The 14456-nt window shown below is 49.9% G+C and overlaps 1 pseudogene; it reads right to left on the bottom strand.

Moving 5' to 3' along the window:
- Positions 1-4799: 4799 nt before the first annotated feature.
- tuba1c-ps2 (tubulin, alpha 1C, pseudogene 2) lies at positions 4800-7007 on the bottom strand (annotated as a pseudogene).
- Positions 7008-14456: the final 7449 nt, after the last annotated feature.

The following is a 14456-nucleotide window of genomic DNA, read 5'->3' as shown; positions in this document are numbered from 1 at the left end:
GCTCTCTAGTTCCCTCTAGACTGTTTTGAAATCTGGAAGTTTTAGTGTGTTTTGAATGAATTACTCAGAACTATAAATGCTATACTTTCTGATAAGTGTCCAGTAACAACTGCTTGACATCAGCTAAATAAAAAAAAAAAATTAAACCTGTGCCCAGAATTGAAAATCGTGCCCATGAATACATGTCTCCTAACATTATGGCTCTTGGGAATGTATCTTTTTTCCCAAGCATAATAGTATTAAACCGGGCATGAAGACGTGTGGTAGGACACATTGGTCATCCTAGCACACAGCAACAACAGGAGGATGGGAAGTTCAAAGCCATCCTGGGTTTTCCTTACCCAGTGAAGAAAAAGAGGGTGTGTATGTGTGTGTGGCAGGCTGGGTCCCTGGTTCTGCAGCAGATCTGAGGCAGGACTCTTATTCAGGGATGCCTGCAAGGAACAGAGGAAGGCCTAGTGAGGCAGCTAGGAAGACTTTTGGAGGCTCAGGCTGAGCCCTAAACAGAGGGACTGGCTTGATCTGAACCACAGCACCATGGAAGACAATTGGGACTTAGGAAAATGAAATTCCTGAAGGGTCTGGGAGATGACTGGATGAAGACTGGATTCAGGAGGCCCAGGACCTGCTCCAGTCAGCTCAAAAGACCTGAGGGTTCACCACACGGTAGCACTTGGAAGAGAGAAAACCCTGAGGGAGGCTTCCAGGCAAGTCTTTGGGCCAGAGAGCCAGTGCTTCCCCAGGCTGAAGAGGGGGGACCGATTGGGGAGATAGAAATATGTCTTCTGGGCAACCTATGGCCATACGGTGGGGAGGCTGGGGCCCATAGGAGAGGTGATTATCTACCTTAGAACAAACTACAATATGGCAGCCAGATGGGAAGGGCATGGCCCTTCGTCCAGGGTTTGAGACAATCCCACAAGGAGCCCTGGGTAAAGGACTCTTGGCTCTCTCACTGGTGTAAGTATGGGAGCCTCCCAAGGGGTCCTGCTTCAAAGGGAAGGTTGTTGGCAAAGCTGAGTACAGGCTATGCTGGTGCAGCCTCTCACTGATAGAAGCTCTGAACCTGATTCTGAGGGCTTGAGAACATGGGAGGTGCCCAGAATGTTCCTGGCATTGCCCTAACTTGGTGGCCATGTCCTATCTGTGATAAGGATGACCTAGATAAGGAGGAACAGGTGGTTTAGGACATTCACTTTAAATCTGTGTCCTTAGGGCCAAAGCTATTGGCTTATCAAGGGAGGGAGGGAGGGAGGGAGGAAGGGAGGGAGGGAGGGAGACAGAGAAAAAGAGGGAGAGAAGGAGACAGAGAGAGGGGGAGAAAGAGGAGCTCAATGAGGAGTCTGCTCTTTCCTCAGCATTAAAATGTACATGGCTGCCTCCTCCTGATTAACTCTCCCCTTAGCCCACTAAGCTGGGGAAACCTGCCCCAGAGTGCTCTGTGTGAGCAATGGGTGAGGGCGTCAAACCTCAGGTCCATTAGGTCTGCAGGTTGCTTTAGCAACAGGCTGTGTTGTGATGCTTCAGAGACCCAAGGGTCTGTTAGTCAGAGGCATGCAGGCAGGGGGTCATCATGTCTCCTCTGTTCCTGGAAGGCTTGGCAGACTGGCCCTGTCTGGGAGTGGTCCACGGACAGTCATTGTCTGACTGCATAAGAGTGAACCTGACCTAGAAGTAGTCCTTGCAGGGTCTTTGACCTGCTAATAAATGTGACGAGGACATCAGGCAATCCACACCTTACCTTTCACAGGGCAAGGGGGACCCTACCTCCCAGCACGAGAAGACTTAGCAGGTGGTGCCAGTACAATCTGGACGCAGCTCTGCCAACCAGATTCCACCATGAAATAGACACCCTTGGGAAGCCCCCATAGTTACACCAGAGCCAGGAGCCTTCTGCCCAGGCTCTCTTGTGGGGATAATTCAAAGTCTGGAGGAAAGGTTATACCCTTTCCATGGCTCCCGTATCTAGTGCACTTGGAGACAAACAGACACCCCTTTCTGGGCCCTAGTCTCCCCATTGTATGTCCATAGGTCTCCTAGGAGATAAACCTCTGCCTCCCCAGATAGAGCCCCTCTTGTTCCCATACGCCTCCACTCGATCCAGTCACACCGAGCCTTATGACTCCCTTGCATCTCTTAGCATACATGTTCTTCCTGCTGCGAATGGTCTACCCCATTGGCTGGCCTTTCACCTGCTACTAACCTGGCTTCAGTGTCCCCTATTACTGCTGACCCGGGAGGGAAGGCAGTAGGCCTGACCGAGCCCCTTTGAACAGGCCAGCTTCAGCTGTCAAGATGGGGAACCTCGGATCATCAGAATCACTCAGTAGGGAGAGGCACTTGGCTCCAAATCTCACAAGCTGAGTTTGATCCTGGGACCCAAGTTAAGGAAGGAAAAAAACCAATTCCTGAAAGTTGTCCTCTGACCTACACCACACACACACACACACACACACACACACACACACACACACACACCTCCCAACATACAAATATATAAATATTAAACAAATGTAACTTTAAAAAATGGATGGGGAGGCTCACAGAGTTAATGCCCCTAGGCAGTGGTCCCCTTAACACACTCGACAACGATGGCTGTCCCCTTACCTGCCAACTGGGACCCCCCCCACACACACACAGTTAAAGATGCTGTCTCAGAATGACCAGCCCACACAGCCTCAGGGGAGTCACTTCCCTGCCTGTGTTTCAGTTTCCTCCACGTAGAGGACGAGAGACTAGTGACCTCACAGGGAGATGCATTACAGTGAACCGGCTTCCAGTGCTTCTGAATACATTTAAGGAATTGTTATTTTTATTACTATTGTGGGCGTCTCTTGGGACTTTTTTTCTTTTGGCTGTTTGATGAATAATCCTAGACGTGGGTCACACCCACTCTGATCACCCCTCCTGGGGGGTAGAGAGACTGGGGCTAGGGGGAACCACGCCATCAGAGACTCTGACTTTCATATGAATGTCAGGAAGCTCGGGTCAAGAGGATAGCTGACAGTCTCTCGGCCCACCCCGTCCCACAGGAGAGCCCAGAATAGATCCAGAATCCCTTCCAGGGAAGGCAGAGTGATGGATCAGAGCCTCACTTCTAGTTACCTTGCCTCTTGAGGTGACACGGGGCAGGTTCCCAAGTGGTGACATCATCCTGTAGTCGGCCTGGTCTTCCAGGAATCATATTGTCTGTCCCAAATCACAACTGCCATGTGTGGCCCTCTGGTTCTCCTCAAGCTCTTCCCTCTATCTGGGTCACCATCCCCACTCTTTCTGGCTCAGTTCCTGTCTCTGGGAGTGTTCCCAGGGGCCCTGATGGAAGGTCTTTCCTCAGCACCTTGCAGACTTTCTAAAGACCTAGGGTTGTGGAGAGATGACTCATCAGGTGAAAGTTCTTGCCATGTAAGCAGATGACCTGAGTTTGATTCCCCACATCCCGAGGTGGAAGAAGAGACCCTCATTTTCTTCTGTTTTTTGCCCTGATAAGTTGCAGACCCTAGGACTGAGAACAAGGCAAGAGCCTTTGCCCTTCCTTGTACCCATCGAACACCATCCCACCTCTGTGCATTCCTTTGGATAAATGAAGTTCCTGTCCCGAGGTGGAGGTCAATGCAGCAAACTCCTATGTCTTTTAGCTGTCCCCAGTGCGCCATGCCACAGGCTGGCTCTGCTCTGCCCACCGTCCATGTTAGAAATTGGCCTCCTTTTTGGTAGGGATGTGTTTTGTAATACTGATGAACTTAGTGAGTTCTTAGCGGGTGAACTCTAAGACCTGGGGGATGTGGAAGGCTCAACCGTCAGCACCCCAGTACCAAGGACAGTCAGTAACAGTGTTTGTGAGGTGACACCATGCTGGCAGAGTTAAAGGCTTTGCTTCCCCTCACAACAGCTCAGTGGCGTGGACACTATTGTCTTATGTCTCTGGTGGAAGAAACTGAGGCCAATATAGGTTGTTGGTGACCTGGGAAGACTGCCCTAACTCCAAAGTTCACATTCCTGAGACTGTTGCTCAAACCCTTGGGACACTCCATTTCCAGGTTGCCTCTGCCTATGGTTGGGCACCTCTGACCCAGGGACTTGCCTGGGACACCTTCTTGGCCTTTCTCTCTTTCAGGGGCTGCTGGACATGGCTGACTGTCAGCACGTCTTGGGCTGGTCTTCCCTGGTCTCTTGGGTTTTAGTGCCGCACTGATATTCTGCTGTCGGAGTTAGGTTTAGGCAAGAGTTTGGGCCCAAGGTCTAGTCTTTCCTCTGCTATCATTTCCTGTGCTGTATCCTTGGATCACCCATTCACCCACTGGCCTCCCACAGGTCATCCGAGCAATAAAATGAGGGTGTCTTAGTGACATGGGCAGATGCTTGGCAGATGGGTGGGCAGAAGGAAGCCTGAACTTAGAGGTCAAAGTGCCTCGGTATGGGTAGAGGCTGAGGGTGAAGGAAGGGCTTGAGAACAGAGGGAAGAGGTACCGTTCCATTTGCAGGGAGCAGAGGTTTTAGGGCACTTTACCCCTTTCTTTTCTGTGGGAAGATGTTTTCCCCCTTGGAATGTGCCACTCTACCTCCCACGAGCTTCAGGACACAGACCTCCAGCATTTGGCCTGAATTAGTGCTTCAGATATCAGCTGCCTCTGAATCATGGGCTGCCGAGAGCTGGGGGAGCATTGGTGGTTTGCACACCGTCCAGCAGTCTCTGGGAAAGAGGTACTCATGGAGGAACGGCAGCCTCCGTTATCTGCTTTTCAAAGTGAGTTCCTTTTAATTGAAGAGTCCTGTATCCAAACAGAAAAATCACCCATGACTCCAACACCCTCTCTTTATAGAGGTCCAAAGACATCACAAGCCAGACAGTGGGAGGGTGGGATTAGAACCATCTGTGGCTCATTCCTGCACACATGCTTTTGTTCCCTCATTAATCCAAAGGGCATGCATCCAGTGTCCTCCCTGTGAGCACAGTATAGGCTAGGAAGACACAGTGGTACCTAAAACACACAGGGTACCTGTCTTTACATTTTTAAAATGGAAATACCTTTATTGATAGTTTAGGACACTTAAAACACACGCAAAGTCAAAGATGGGACCACAGAGATGTAAAATTGCAGCACGTGAGTTAATATTTTTCACCTTCATCGTCTCCTTCAGCACTCTGTGCCCCAACCTCCTCAGACTCCTTCTCTAGGGCAGCCATGTCCTTATTGACCTCAGAGAACTCCCCCTCCTCCATGCCCTCACCCACATACCAGTGCACAAAGGCACGCTTGGCATACATCAGATCAAACTTGTGATCTAGGTGAGCCCAGGGCTCAGCAATGGCTGTGGTGTTATTCAGCATGCGAACAGCTCTCTGGACCCTGGCCAGGTCACCACCAGGTACCACAGTGGGAGGCTGGTAATTAATGCCAACCTTGAAGCCAGTGGGGCACCAGTCCACAAACTGGTACACTTGGTCTTGATGGTGGCAATGGCGCATCAACATCCTTGAGAATGACCTCACCACTGTACAGCGGGCAGCAAGCAAGTGAAATGTGGTGAGGGTCACATTTCACCATCTGGTGGGCTGGCTCAAAGCAGGCATGGGTGATCTCTGCTGCTGTACGTTGCTCATGTTAGGCTTTCTCAGAAGAGATGACAGGGGCATAAGTGGGCAGAGGGAAGTGGATTTGAGGCTAGGGCACCAGGGTGGTCTGGAATTCTGTCAGATCAACCTTCAGGGCCCCATCAAATCTGAGGGAAGCAGTGATGGAAGACAGAATCTCGTTAATAAGGTGGTTAAGGTTAGTGTAGGTTGGGCACTCAATGTTGAGGTTTCTCTGATCTCATTGACTACCATGAAAGCACAATCAAAGTGCTCCAGGGTGGTGTTGGTGGTGAGGATGGAATTGTAGGGCTCAATTACAACAGTAGAAACCTGGGGTGGGGGAGCACTGGGTAAATGGAGAATTCCAGCTTAGATTTCTTTCTGTAATCAACAGAGCTGCTCCATCAGCAGGAAGGTGAACCCCGAGCCAGTTCTCCTGCCAAAGCTGTGGGAAACCAAGAAGCCCTGAAGACACATGTACTGATCAGCCAGCTTGCAAAGTCTGTCTAAGATCAAGTCAATGATCTTCCATAGTGGCCACGGGCATAGTTATTGGCAGCATCTCCCTTGCCTGTGAGGAGCTGCTCTGGGTGGAGGACCTGACGGTAGGTGCCAGGGTGAACTTCATCAGTAACCGTGGGTTCCAGGTCTACGAACACTGCCCAGGCACATGCTTGCCAGCTCCTGTCTCACTGAAGAAAGTGTTAAAGGGGTCATCTCCTCTCCCAATGGTCTTGTCGCTTGGCATCTGGCCATCAGGCTCAATGTCATGCTCCAGGCAGTAGAGCTCCCAGCAGGCATTGCCGATCTGGACACCAGCCTGGCCAACATGGATGGAGATGCACTCGTACATATTTAGTCCTTGAAGTGATCTGGGAAAACCGAGGAAGTGAAGAGAGGATGATGAAGATCTCCCATTAGCAGACTACTAAGGAGTCCGAGGGAGAAGCTGTGTGTTTGTCCTTAACTCTTAAAGCTTTTGGAATGTCATACTTAATAACAAATCCCTCGTTAGCACTTCATGTGCCATGTCCTTTACATGTTACCATGGCAACCCCATGAAGTAAGTAAATCTCCAATTTATAGATGAGGAAACTGAGGCACAGATAGGCTAAACAATATGCACAGGGTCCAGGCAGTTAGTAAATTGGCAGAGCTGGATTTGAACCTCCAATATCTGGCTCAGGCCTGTATCTTTGTTTATACTTAGTATATAAATGTATCTTTTTTTTCTTTTTTTCGGAGCTGGGGACTGAACCCAGGGCCTTGTGGTTGCTAAGCAAGCGCTCTACCACTGAGCTAAATCCCCAACCCCATAAATGTATCTTTTAACCATAGTATTATCTATGAGTGATCTACAAACCGTAACTATATTGTATAGCCCACCATCTGTGTTAGTTTGTCTGCTATTATATAGACACGTGTATTCTCCTTTCTGTATGGTACAGGTAAGTGCTGGGAATCTAAACATGATGAGGTCAGAGTGAGGGGTGTGTCGGCCATGGTTCCTATGGAAATAATACTTGAGTTAAAATTGGAAGGACATTTGTGGGCAATTGCCATTCAGCAAGGTCACCAATCTCATCCCATAGACTTTCCAACATGGGAGCTATTGCAGCTGGTACATGATAAGAATGAAGTCAATCTCCCACCTCACACTAATACAAAAATTAACTCAAAATGTATCAAAGTCTGTAAGAATCGACACTGTATGACTCTTAGGAGAAGAACACACTGTTTCGAGCCCTTGTAGCCTTTGCATGGTTTCTTAAATGTGGTAGCAACAGTGTAAGCAGCAAAGGGAAAGTTAGACACATTGGACATCATCCAATGAGAAGAGTTTGTTCTTCAAATTAAACCACCAAAAGGCCAAAGCCAGAACACACAGAATGAAAACAATTTTTGTAAATCATGTATCCAATAGGAGATTTGTAACTATAATGGATAAAGAACTCTTGCAGAACTCACTTAAGATCTGAAAAGCCATGTCCATAAAGATTGCACAACTGGCAAGGAAGGTTCTAGAAAGATGGCATCACTTGCCAGCAGATAAGCACAGGTCAGACCACAGCCACCCTAGTCACACAAGCCCATCATTTTAACAGTCAAAGTGTCGATACAAAAGTGTCACTGTTGGAGCCCTGCTTTACTACTGGGCAATGCCGTGCAGCCTCTGTGGCAGGGTCTGGTAGTTCCTCAAAGGATTAGTATACATAGTGATCAAGTGACCCCTCAATTTCATTCCTAGGAAATGTCCCAAGAGAAATGAAAACATGCCCACAGGAAAACTTGCCAGCATGAATGTCCATTAGCATTTTTTGTAATACCTAGGATGTGGAAACTATTCAGAAGCCTACCCACTGGTGACTGGTGACAAGTGTGGTATCACCCATGCAATAGAATAGTATTTGGCCAGGAACAGAGTGAAGTAACTGAAGTACAATGTGAATGAACCTTGAGAACACGAGAGTAAAAGGAGCACTATAGGAGCCGGTCACATAAGGCCGCATGCTGACATTCCACTCACATGAACTATCCGGAATAGACGAATCCGTAAAGACAAGAGCTCGTGGCTGCCCTAGTCAGAGAGAGGAGTTACTGCTGATGAGTCTGGAATCTTGGTGGGAGGGTATTCTGAAACTGGTGTTGGTGACAATTACTCGATTGTGAAGGAAACAAAATCTTGAAATGCATACTTTTAGTAGATAAGAGTTATAAAATCGAGAAATGGCTATTTTAAAGAGCTAAATGGAGGGCTGGAGAGATGGCTCAGAGGTTAAGAGTACTGTCTGCTCTTCCAGGGATTCTGACTTCAATTCCCAGCAACCACACCATAACTCACAACCACCCTCTTGGTGTGTCTGAAGAGAGCAATGGCGTACTCCGATACATAAAATAAATAAATACATCTTAAAAAAAGAAAAAGAGCTGGATGGATATAGAAATATTAACTATGGGCCTGGGAGAGGTTGGCATTTGGCGAATGCCTCTAAATGGAGGGAACTATTACACACAAGCCCTGGGATGGGGAGCCTGCTGTGTTTAAAAAAAGCAGAGGAGATCATGTGACAGGAGCTTGTAGAACAAAAGAAAAATAAGGGAGAGAAGGGAGAGAGGAGGCCCTGGTCTGGCAGTGGTCCAGAAATGTCAGCAGGGGACATGGCTCCCATGCTCACTTGGGCTGTCCACTTACCCCTCCTCTTCATTTCACCCTGGGACAGGATGCAGGGTACAGAAGGAGTCCATGTCGCTTGTCAGCAAAGCACCAGACCCAACCCTGGGTAGGTGGCATGGGCACACAAGCCTCTCCCCCTAAGCTCTAGTCTGCATTATCACATGGCTTTGCCCTCCTTCATTCATCGCTGAGCCCCTGTGAGAAGGGACCATAGGATGCTGCCCAGTGTTCTGTAAAGAAGGTTAAAAGGTCACGATGCATCTGCCCAGTGGCTTTCCTCTTGCATTCCAGTTCAGCTGGAGCAGGGGGGGGGGCTTTGATGTACCAAGATCTGCTCCTGAAACTGAAGGGAGTTTAAGACCTCCTGTCCCAACATTCAGACAACTGTCAGGGATATCGAGTAGTGGGAGAACTGGGAGCCTCAGAACTGTCCGTGTCCCAGGGCACTACTAACTGGACAGGAGGGCAGAAGCCGGGTCTTGGCAGCTGGAGTCTGTTCATTAGTTCAAAGCACAAACATTGAGGCCTCCGTGCAAGCTGAGAGCTCATTCGGCTCAGTACCAGCTGTGGATTAGCAGAGGCTGCTGACGCTGGGGGAAGGCCTGAGGTCCATTAGGACCAGAGGAAGCCAAGTCAGCAAGTCAGAGAAAGGAAGGATCTGATCTGGCGTCCATGCTGTGCACCCAGAACAGAACACAAAGCAGAGGCCTGAGAAGGTCAGATCCTTGGCCATTATGGGTACAGAGTAGGGTCTGTGAGGTGTTTGTCCTTCTGTGTTTGACACTGGGGATCTTAAGTCCTACTCTGTCCAAGTCACCTCAGCCAACAATCTGCTGAAAGGGGCCAGTCACCTTCTATCCACTCCGAACACTCCTGTTAGGACATGGATGTACATCTTCCCAAGTCAGGGCTGAGCTCAGAGCCGGGCCCCTGAATAACTGTGCTTGGTATGTCCTCAGCAGAACCTGTCAGCTGAGCCTGGCTCTACTCTCTGCCTTTGAGGTTGTTCTTGATGGCTGCTCTATACCTCCCACCTCCCCCTTCCCAACAACCACTCCATTCCGTACCTTCCGTGGACTTTACTGCTCGCCTGCTCTCTTCTTAACTGTATCCCCTACATACTGTCTCCCCCTCCATTCTCCCTCCTCACCGTGCATACATGTATCCACTGTGGCTACATGACTCACCACGATCCTCCTCTCTCAAAACCCTCCCATAGCTCCCTACCCTTGGGACAAAACCCAATTCTTCTATGTGGTCATGGTGGCCCTCACTGTTTTGCTGGCTCCTGAGAGCTGTTGTGCTCCAGCCTCTCCAGCTGATACCATTCCCACAGCAGCCAGAACTCTGGGTCTCCACGCTCTGCCCAGGACTCATTCTTCTCTCTATGTGACCCACCTAGCAAACCTTCTTAACACCCAAATGGTCCTATCTCCCAAGATCTTCCCAAATGGTGGCATTGAGCCCCCTCCTGTGCCTTCAACCTCTCATTCCTCCATACTGTGTGCAAACCTTGAGGGCAATGGGAAGCCCCGGGGGGCTCAGGGTCCCTTGAGCTCTCAGCCCTGCTGGGTCTGTTCCTCACTAGAGCACAGCAGGACAGCATTTTGGGATCTGAACCCCCATCCAAATCTCCAGTTGTGCACTGCACCTGACACTCTGCTGCTTTGGTCAGCACCCTGGACCCTGGTTTCTTTCTCTGCAAGGTACTAATGGAACCCCTCTGGAGGGGTGCTGTGGGAATTACACAAGGTGACATGGGAAAAGCACTCAGAGTGGCACTGGCATGCTGCAAGTGTATGAAAGGCTTTGCAGATCCCTAGGCCTGACAGCCTGTGCACCCTACTTTTCTCCACCAGGTAGGGAATCTTCTTCATGGGGTGTGTTGGCTAGGGCCACACTGACAGAAAAACTTCAAAGCTCCTCTAACACCCAGTGTAGCTCCAAGAGGCAACACACATTTTAGATCGATGAAGAGGACCCTGGGGCACTGGCTGGCAAGTCTGCAGGGGTAAGATACGCCATGTTTCTGCTTGGTGTTTTCTCAGAGCTGGGCTGCAGTCAAGGAGGGTTCACATTTCCAAGTACCCCAGACATGGCTGATAAGGATGCTTCCAACTCTGCTCTGGAGAGCTCCTGACTTAATCTCTGAAGATAGGGCCAGAGGGGGAGGGAAGGCGAACCTTCCTTCTGTTTTCTGAGAAGTCTCAGAGGCTGACCTCAGTTGCTGGACCCCATCTGGTATGCTCTTGCAGGCTGTTCCCTCCTCTGTCCCTCCCCCCTTCAGTACTGACCAGAGCCTGCCAGGGCCTGACCAGCCCACCTGGGCTTCCCCTCATATTGTGGTCGGTCCATGAGTATCCTGTGGAGAGGTCCTTACAGGATGGAGCACCACAGTGTGGCCCCTCAGAACTCCTCTCTGCCCAGGCTCCTTAAAACTCATGTCTCCTTGCTCCCAGCTGCTCTGTTCAAACCCCAGTTCCTTTGAGAGGTTCTCATATGACAAACAGATATTTGTCATAAAAGTTGGTGACCTGTCCAAGGGCCCCAACCTGAGTTCTGTAACTCAGCCTGTGACACAAAGGCAGGAGGGATGATTGCAGAATCTCTACCATGAGCTGCAAGGGTGTCCCTGTAACTCAATGTCTTGTCACCAGTCACCTGAGACAATGGCTTGGAACAATGACATTGTTTTGCTCTCAAACTTGCCTTCTGGCAGAATCTAGGGGAGAGGTGGCTTCTGCTCTAGGTGACCTTCCCTGGCTGGGGGAGATGGGGGGATGGGTCACAGGGGTGAGGGCGTTGGTCGGGGCTGTCTGGGGAATGCAGTCACTTGAAGAGTCCTTCACAGGCATGCCACTCTGCTGAGGCTGGCTGTTGACTGTGACATTAGCAGAGGCAGGGGCTTTCTCACGAGGGATGTCATCATCGTCACTATCACCAGCCTTCAGCTAGTGTTACGCTTAGGAAGTGATGTGATGTCACTTCTGCCACTTCCTCTTCATTGAGGAAATTCCAAAGGTGACAGTTTCTAGAAGAAAGGTGATGGACTCCATCTTCCCATGGGAAATGACAAGGTTTCAGTTCAGAGAACTGCAAATTCTCCAGAGGCCAGTCGTGGATGATGGCCATCATCTGTTGTCTGCCACAGGGGCCTCCCTGGCCTGTGTGGGTGCTCTTACTTCTTTGATGGGAGGGGGGCACACTGCCTACCCTTCTTCTACTTTGCAAGCATGGCCTCTACCGAGTTCTAGAAGTAGTGCTAACCCTGCTGTGGTGCCAAGAGCCTTATTTCCCTCGATCCCAATCACATCCTCCTACAAGGGGGCAACGCACCCCCTACTGTGCAGGTGAGGCAGCCAAGGGGGAGTCACCCCGGAAGCTGCAGTGTTAAGCAAAGTCTAAGCAGCTCTGAGGGCCTGCTCTTTGACTTGTGTCCCTTGCTCGAGATAAAGAAGACACAGTAGGGGTGATGTTGGCATTCCTTAGCTTCAAACGGGTTCGTTCTCATCCCTCAGTTTCCTCTGCTGTCCAGTGAAATAAAACAGCCTGTGCTCCAGGCTCGGCATGGCCTCCAGTACATCCTCCCAGACACCCAGCTCTCTCTAGACAGTACAAGCCTGTGGGGGAGGCAGGTCAGCAGACACCTGGGGAATGGCCATCTCCACTCACCAGTGGGGATTCCCCAGTTCCTGCTGGCTATATTTAGGCTTTGTGGCCAACCACAGAACCACATGTGGGGGTTAGCATGGCCGTTCGAGTCCGGAAGCAACCATTCTCATGACGGAAGAAGGCATCTGAAGTCTGGGTGCACCTCACTTTCTTCCTAGTTCCTCTGCTTGACTCAGTTTCCTCATTTAGAAGGCTGTGGGCCATAGCAAGCATGGTAGTGTATGTTTTTACCAACTCGAGGTGTCTTCTCACCTGAGCAAAAGTGAGTCTTACCAGAAAAGAGGCTGGATGGAGGAGAACGCATAGAGTAGGCTGGCTTTCACTCACTGGGCCTCAACCTCCCCAAGCAATGGACGCTCATAAGAATTAGCTAGGGATACGGATGTGGGTGTGTAGTTTAACTCTAGGGAACACTGCAGCCCGGGTCTTGAAACTGTGCCCCTGCTTGACATATAAGTGACTTGACAGGGTTATTTCATGTCATAACCAGAAAAAAGGAGGGACTTTGAAAGCCCAAGTACTGTGCTTAAATCAGTGTCTTTCCTAGTAGTACACACTTGGGGACAACTATGGTGGGGGCTAGGGCCCTGTCACCAGTCTTGTCTACTGTAGTGCTCTGAAGGCTTTCTGCCCTGTTCTCTGAGGAGCCCAAGTCTCACCCCTACCCTACTGTGCTCCTTAGGTCTCAGGAAATCCCATTCCTGGACGTGCCACTAGCTGAGGTTAGGACTCAGAAGTTCTGTGCTTTCCCAGGAGGGAAAGATAGAAAAGATAGCAAGAGGCTACCATTGCCACATGCACAGGCACACCTGCCCCACAAATGTACCTCTCCACTGGCTCAAAAAACTCAGCACACACTCATTCAACCAAGCACAAACACAGGCACTTACCCATATTCTACATGAGGATGCCCCCATAAGTTGCATAAACCTTACATAAACATATCTATACCCCCCACTTATGTACATGAACATACTTAAACACATACTTACAAAAAAAGCACAAACATGCACACACACGTACTGATTTATATCCCAGTATCATACACTTCTGCGCATGTGCATCTGCTCAGAACACACTCGTTTGAGTTGTGAGGTCTTGCATAGCGATAGATGCTCATATAAACAAAGGTTTACCTGTGCAAACACAAGTGTATGTACATGCCTCAGTTGTATATATTTATACCCAATAGCAACCAGCACAGATAATAGACATCTGCACATGGGGAACACTGCCACGCACCTGAGACATCTGCACACTCGTCCACACACCTGCACACCCACACTAAGACCTTACACACGGAAACGTACAAACTCTCACCGAACAGCATGTACCTATGTGACTCTTCCGAGCCCTGAAAACCCCAGCCCGTGGGTGCATAGGAAGTCGAGCCAGCCGCCCTCCATGTGGGGGCTATGGTGGAAAGTATGACCCGAGCCATGTTTGCAAGAAGAGAGAGGGCAGGGTGAGGGTAAGGGGTATTTCCAAGCTGTTACGGCATCAATGTGCCCGGGTGCCTAGGGCAACCATACCTGATCACATTCCATGGGTCTGTCCAGCTGTTGGAGCCATGGTCAACTTGAGAACTCATGTGGACGGCTCAAAGGGTTAGGGATGGAGAAAGGAGTGAGCTTGGGGTTGCGCTGTGTAGTATGGGATGGCAAGGAGGGACGCTGAGCAAGTCCTCTGGGAACATCAGGCAACGTTTCTAACGGTGTAGCAACTTGATTATCAACTCCCAATCAATGTTTCAAGTGGCCAGTTTGCTAGATAGTAGTAAACATATTACATCTACCACTTGTTTTTCCAATTCCAAGGCACACGGGGCTGGTAAGATGGTTCAGCAAGTAAAGGTGCTCACCGCCAGCCTGATGACCCGAGTTCAGTTCCCAAGTTCATATGATGGGGGGAGAGAACCAACTCCTACCATGTGTGCATGGCATCCACTCTTGCATGTGCGCATGTGCGCACGCACCCACACCCACCCACCCACCCACCCACCCACACACACACACACACACACACACATAATGA

Source organism: Rattus norvegicus, chromosome 1 (genome assembly GCF_036323735.1).
Source record: "Rattus norvegicus strain BN/NHsdMcwi chromosome 1, GRCr8, whole genome shotgun sequence".
Classification (NCBI taxonomy): Eukaryota; Metazoa; Chordata; class Mammalia; order Rodentia; family Muridae; genus Rattus; species Rattus norvegicus.
The sequence above is the reverse complement of the archived record's forward strand: the minus strand, read 5'-3'. Positions and strand labels throughout refer to the sequence as shown.